We start from the raw sequence: 7308 nt of genomic DNA on the forward strand, positions 1-7308 counted from the left end.
TAAGAGAAACTGGTATATCTACATAAGGACAGGGAAAATTCAAACCTGTTCCTAGAAAGAAAAATTTAATTTTAATGCTTAATTATAAATAAAAGAAATCCAAGATTCCCAGAAATATAGGGAAAACAGCAGCATTAGAGAGAAAAGCCAAATGAGACAACTGCTCCCTGAAGAATCAAAGCTAATCCTAAAACAGGCACTCCTTGCTTTTCAAAGTTCTGATAAGCATGAATTTCAATTATAATAGTGTAGTTAAATAATACCAATCCTTCAACAACACATTTCAAACATCAGTTAGTACTGTATATTAATTATGAGTAACTGCATAAAGTACAAATTTCATGGCTAGCTCTTCAGTCCACAAATCACTAAGTAAATAACGTACACATAATGATCAGTCATCAATCATGATCATGTCACTTCTTTCAAAGTCTGGTGATTGGTCGTCACACATCTGTCATTCAGTTCTCATGGAGACTGCAAAGATAGCAAAGTGTGTAGTTGTGTCACCTCCTTATCTCCCAGTGATAAACCCACATAACATTTCACAAAAATGAATGTCAGAACAGGGAACTGGACAACAAAGACAAAAGCATATCAAAGAAACAAAAAGTGATAATGCTGGAAGTGAAATTTAAATCAAATGTAAATGGAGTTTAGAAAAAATAATTGACCACGAGCATGTGGATACTACCAACATCTGAGAAGTTCCTCTGGCTGTGTAGCCAGAGGAACTTAGTGAAGGCAGATTTATTGACATGAATGAGGAAAGTTGTTGTGATGAAAAGAATGAAAATGCCCCAGAAGAGGCTGGGCACAGTGGCTCACGCCTGTAATCCCAGCACTTTGGGAGGCTGAGGCGGGTGGATCACTTGAGGTCAGGAGTTTGAGACCAGCCTGGCCAACATGGTGAAACCCTGTCTCTACTAAAAAAAAAAATACAAAAATTAGCCAGGTGTGGTGGCGCATGCCTGTAATCCCAGCTACTCAGGAGGCTGAGGCAGGAGAATCGCTTGAACCCGGGAAGCAGAGGTTGCACTGAGCCAAGATTGCACTGCTGCACTCCAGCCTGGGCAACAGAGTGAGACTCTGTCTCAAAAAAAAAAAAAGAAAGAAAGAAAATTCCCCAGAAGAAGTGACGCCATCAACAAACTTTATAATAATGAAAATCTAGAAATATTTCATGACATGGAAAGCACAAAGGATAAAATGTTGGAAGCTGATTCAAAGTTAATAGTATGATGGTTCCTCAAGGCATGGAAAAAAAATCTTTTTTTTTTTTGAAACAGAGTTTCTTGCTTTTGTCGCCCAGGCTGGAGTGCAATGTCTTGATCTCGGCTCACTGCAACCTCCGCCTCCTGATGGATAGGAAGGACCACAGGGAAGGAAGAGGAGGACGTGTTTTCTATCAGCAAAGGGGAAGAAAAAATATTTCTTGGTTATTTGGTCACAGAAAACGATTCTTTTTTTTTTTTTTTGAGACGGAGTCTTGCTCTGTTGCCCAGGCTGGAGTGCAGTGGCGCTGTCTCGTCTCACTGCACCCTCTGCCTCCCGGGTTCAAGCAATTATCCCACCTCAGCCTCCCACGTAGATGGAATTACAGGCACACACCACCATGCCCAGCCAATTTTTGCATTTTTAGTAGAGACAGGGTTTCACTGTGTTGGCCAGGCTGGTCTCAAACTCCTGACCTCAGGTGATCCACCTGCCTCGGCCTCCCAAAGTGCTGAGATTACAGGCATAAGCCACCGCACCCGGCCTAAAAAATTCTCATAAGTTATATGATGAGTGAAGAAAGCAAACACTGTTCAAATAACAACTGAATATTTTGAAGAAAGAAATATAATGCTTTAATTCTCAATATTGCTAACGCATTAGATGACAGTGTGTTAAATATTAGTTTTACTTTTTTATTATTTTCCATTTCCCTTTACATTTATAACTCACAGTAAGAGGCTTTTTAATGTTTTCACAAAAATTTTACAGGTCCATAGAACAATAAAAAAATTCCCTATTGATTATTATGATCCTCTTGCATATTCTCAGCTTCTATGGTTCTTTTTTGTTTTTGTTTTTGTTTTTGTTTTTGAGACAGAGTTTTGCTCTTGTCACCCAGGCTGGGGTGCAGTGGGATGATCTCAGCTAACCACAACTTCTCCCTCCTGGGTTCAAGTGATTCTCCTGCCTCAGCTTCCCGAGTAGCTGGGACTACAGGCGAGTACCACTATGCCCGGCTAATTTTTGTATTTTTAGTAGAGACGGGATTTCACTATGTTGGTCAGGCTGGTCTTGAACTCCTGACCTCGTGATCCACCTGCCTCAGCCTCCCGAAGTGCTGGGCCACCACACCCGGCTGTATGGTTATTTTCTTTGGTCTCATACTACTGAGCAAAATGAGGATTGTCTGTATCTATATGCCTTTTTATATGGAAAGAAACTACTAGATTAAAAGAGATTTAAGAAACATGTCAACCTATTTGATCTTGATTCAAACAAGAAGTAAAAACACTCAAGGAAATTTGAACGCTATTGGCTATTTCATGATATTAAAAATTGTTGAGGGCCAGGTGTGGTGGCTCATGCCTGTAATCCCAGCACTTTGGGAGGCTGAGGTGGGTGGATAACCTGAGGTCAGGAGTTTGAGATCAGCCTCGCCAACATGGCGAAACCTTGTCTTTATTAAAAATACAAAAATTAGCCAGGCATGGTGGCACAAGCCTATAATCCCAGTTACTTGGGAGGCTGAGGCAGGAGAATCGCTTAAACCTGGGAGGCAGAGGTTGCAGTGAGCTAAGATCACACCACTGCACTCCAGCCTAGGCACAAAGCAAGACTCCGTCTCAAAAAAAAAAAAAAAAAAATAGAATTGTTGACCCTGAACAGTGGCTCATGCCTGTAATCCCAGCATTTTGGGAGGTCACAAAGGGAGGATAGCTTGAGCCCAGGAGTTTGAGACCAGTCTAGGCAACATAATGAGACACCCATCTCTTAAAAAAAAAAAATTAGCCGGGCATGGTGGCACACGCCTGTGGTCCCAGCTACTCAGGAGGCCAAGGTGAGAGAATCACTTGGGCCTGGGAGGTCGAGGCTGCAATCAGCTGTGATCACACCACTGTACTCCAGCCTGGGACACAGAGCGAGACCCCCATCTCATTTAGAAAAACAGAAAAAAAAGAATTTAAGAATTGTTACTGTTAGCTGTTATAATGATATACAATTATGTTTTTAAAAGAGTCATTCGAGCTGGGCGCAGTGGCTCACGCTTGTAATCCCAGCACTTTGGGAGGCCGAGGCAGGTGGATCACTTGAGGACAGGAGTTCAAGAGCAGCCTGGCCAACATGGTGAAACCCCGTCTCCACTAAAAATACAAAACAATTAGCCAGGCATGGTAGCGGGCACCTGTAATCCCAGCTATCAGGAGGCTGAGGCAGGAGAATCGCTCGAACCCAGGAGGCGGAGTTGCAATGAGCCGAGATCATGCCATTGCAATCCAGCCTGGGCAACAAGAGTGAAACTCCATCTCAAAAGAAAAAAAAGAGTCATTAGAGTGATAATAGCAAGGTGGCAGAATAGGAAGCCCCAGTCCCGTTTTCCCACGGAGACACCAACTTAACAACAATATGCGGACCAAATTGCCTTTGTGAGAGCTCCAGAAACCAAAGAGGTCGCAGCACTCAGGTGCGTACAAAGCCAAGACTAACTACATCAAAGTGGGTAGGAAAATGTCTTACATTTTGCCAACCTTAACCCCTCTCCATTCCCAATGCAACATGGAGTGGAAGAAAACTCACAACTCCCAGCTTCTCCCTGCCAAGGGGAAAAGAAGAGTGAAACATGAGCCCAACATCCTGGCTTTCTGGGGGCCGTCCAACAGACTACTTTCTGCCTTGCCTGACTCAGTGAACTCAGAGCAGAAGACGCATAGTTTGGATGATAGGTTGGGGACCACTGAACAAAGATAAGTGTCACATGAGTTGCTACAGGATAGCTGCAGTACTGAAGACAGACACCAGAGGGAGTAAGAGATCATGAACTCCTGAGAAAACAGGGGCAAGCTTTTTAACTAGAACATTACACACACACACACACACACACACACACACGCACACACACACACACACGCGTGCCAGGAGCAGTAGCTCATGCCTATAATCCTAACGCTTTGGCAGGCCAAGGCAGAAGGACGGCTTGAGCTCAGGAGTTTTGAAACCAGCCTGGGCAACATAGTGAGAACTTGTCTCTACAAATAAAAAATAAATAAAAGAAAATTACACACACAGGCCCAGAGAAAATGCATCCCTGGCCGGGCGTGGTGGCATGTTCCTGTAGTCAAAAATTAGCCGGGTGTGGTGGCGCATGCCTGTAGTCCCAGCTACTCGAGGGTGCTGAGGCAGAAGAATCGCTTGAACCCGGGAGGCAGAGGTTGCAGTGAGCCAACATCATGCCACTGCACTCTAGTCTGGGCAACAGAGCGAGACTCCATCTCAAAAAAAAAAAAAAAAAAAAAAAGAAAAAAAAAAGAAAGGCAATGCATCCCCAAGAAAGGTTTGAGAAATCACCCACCATCTATGTCAGGCTTCTTGTGAAGATCTCCTATATGAAGCCAGTCCATATGGACTGGAAGAGACAATCCCAACAAGATGTCACAAGACATACAAAAGAGGGAAACATGGCTGATACGGTTCGGATGTTTGTCCCCTCCAAATCTCGTGTTGAAATGTGATTACCAATGTTGGAGGTGGGGCCCGATAGGAGGTGACTGAATCATGGCAGTGGATCCCTCATGGATGGTTTAGCACTATCCCCTTGGTTATAAGTGATTTCTCACTCTGAATTCACACAACATCTAGTTGTTTAAAAGTATGTGGCTCCTCTCCCCTTGTTCTCTTGCTCCCGGTTTTGCATGTGATGTGCCTGCTCCCACTTCGCCTTCCGCCATGATTAAGTTTCCTGAGGCCCTCACCAGAAGCAGAAGCTGGAGCCATGCTGGTACAGCCTGCAGAACCATGAGCCAATTAAACTTCTTTGCTTTATAAATTACCCATCCCCAGATGTTTCTTTACAGCAACACAGAAACAGACCAACACAATGGCGCAATAAAATGAACAAAATAAATCTTCAGCAACCAACTCTAAAAAAGTAGAGAACTATGAATTAGCTGATAAACAATTAAAAATAATCATTATAGAGAAGCTCAATTAGCTAAAAGAGAACACAAATAGACAACTAAACAAAGTCAGAAAGACAATGCATGAATAAAATGAGAATATCAATAAAGAAATGAAAACTATTAAAAAGAAAAACACACATTCTGGAGTGGAAAAATAGTTGAACTGAAAAATTCACCAGAGGACAAATATGTAACAAAGTAGAGTTTTTGTAAGTGATTAAAGTTAAGTTGTATCAGTTTAAAATAGATTATTATAACTTTAGGATGTTTTATATAATCCCCATAGTAACTACAAAGAAAATACTTATAGAAGATACACACAAGAAAAAGAGGAGGGAATCAAAGCATGTCACTACAAAAATTAATAAGGCCAGGCAAGGTGGCTCACACCTGTAATCTCAGCACTTTGGGAGACCGAGGTGGGCAGATCACCTGAGGTCAGGAGGTGGAGACCAGCCCAGCCAACATGGTGAAACCCCGTCTCTACTAAAAACAAAAAATTAGCTGGGCATGGTGGTGCGTGCCTGTAATCCCAGCTACTCTGGAGGCTGAGGCAGGAGAATCACTTGAAGCCAGGAGGCGGAGGTTGCAGTGAGCCGAGATGGTGCCATTGCACTCCAGTTTGGGCAACGAGAGCGAAACTCCATCTCAAAAATAAATAAATAAATAAAAATAAACTAATGAAACACAAAGGAAGGCAGTACAAGAGGAAGAGAGAAAAAATAGTTACAAGATACACAGAAAACAACAAAATGGCAATAGTAAGTCATTCATTATCAGTAATTAATTTAAATATAAATGAATTAAACTCCCCAATCAAAAGACACAGATTGGTTGAATGAATTAAAAAGTAAAAACAAGATCCAACTATATGCTTTCTATAAGAGATTCACTTTAGATCTAGGATGCACATAGGCTGAAAGTGAAAAAATGGAAAAAGATATTCCATGCAAATGGTAACCAAAAGAGAGCAGAGGTGGACATTCTACTGTCAGACGAAGTAGACTAAGTCAACCAGATGGAAGATCAATAAGGAAACAAGACTTGAACATTATAGACCAATTAGACCTGATAGACATATAGAGAACACTCCATCCAACAACAGCAGAATACACATTCTTCTCAAGTGCAGAGATCATTCTCCAGAATAAATCACAGGTTAGGCCACAGAACAAGTCTTAACAAATTTAAGAAGACTGAAATCATACAAAGTATCGTTTCCAACCACGATAGAATGAAACTAGAAATCAGTAGCAGAAGGAAAACGGAAAACCCACACACATGTGGAAATTAAACAGCAAACTATTAAACAACCAATGAGTCAAAGAAGAAACCACAAGAGGCTGGGCACAGTGGCTCACGCCTGTAATCCCAGGACTTTGGGAGGCCGAGGCCTGTGGATGACCTGAAATCAGGAGTTCGAGACCAGCCTTGCCAACATGGTGAAACCCCATTTCTAAGCCAGGCACGGTAGCTCACGCCTGTGATCCCAGCACTTTGGAGGCTGAGGCAGGCAGATCACTTGAGGTCAGGAGTTCGAGGCCAGCCTGGCTAACATGGTGAAACCCTGTCTGTATTAAAAATACAAAAAATCAGCCGGGTGTGGTGGCAGGAGCCCGTAATCCCACCTACTCGGGAGGCTGAGGCTGGAGAATTGCTTGAACCTGGGAGGTGGAGGTTGTACTGAGACAAGATTGCACCACTGCACTCCAGCCTGGGCAAAAGAGTGAGACTCTGTTTCAAAAAAGAAAAAGAAAAAGAAAAAAAGAAATCACAAGAGAAATTAGAAAATATCTTGAGACAAATGAAAATGAAAATACAATATATCAAAACTTATGGAATGCGGTGAAAGCATTACCAAGAAGGAAGATTATAGCTGTAAATGCTTACATTAAAAAAGAAGAAATAGGCCAGGTGTGATGCCTCATGCCTGTAATCCCAGATCTTTGGGAGGCTGAGGTAGGAGGATTGATTAAAACCAGGAGTTCAAGACTAGACTGGACAACATAGTGAGAGCCCATCTCTACAAAAAATAATAATAAATAAAAAATAGCTGGACATAGTGGCCCTGTAGTTACAGTTGCTAAGGAGGCTGAGGTAGGAAGATTGCTTGAGCCCAGGAGTTCGAGGTTGCAGT

Source organism: Pongo pygmaeus, chromosome 7 (genome assembly GCF_028885625.2).
Source record: "Pongo pygmaeus isolate AG05252 chromosome 7, NHGRI_mPonPyg2-v2.0_pri, whole genome shotgun sequence".
Taxonomy (NCBI): Eukaryota; Metazoa; Chordata; class Mammalia; order Primates; family Hominidae; genus Pongo; species Pongo pygmaeus.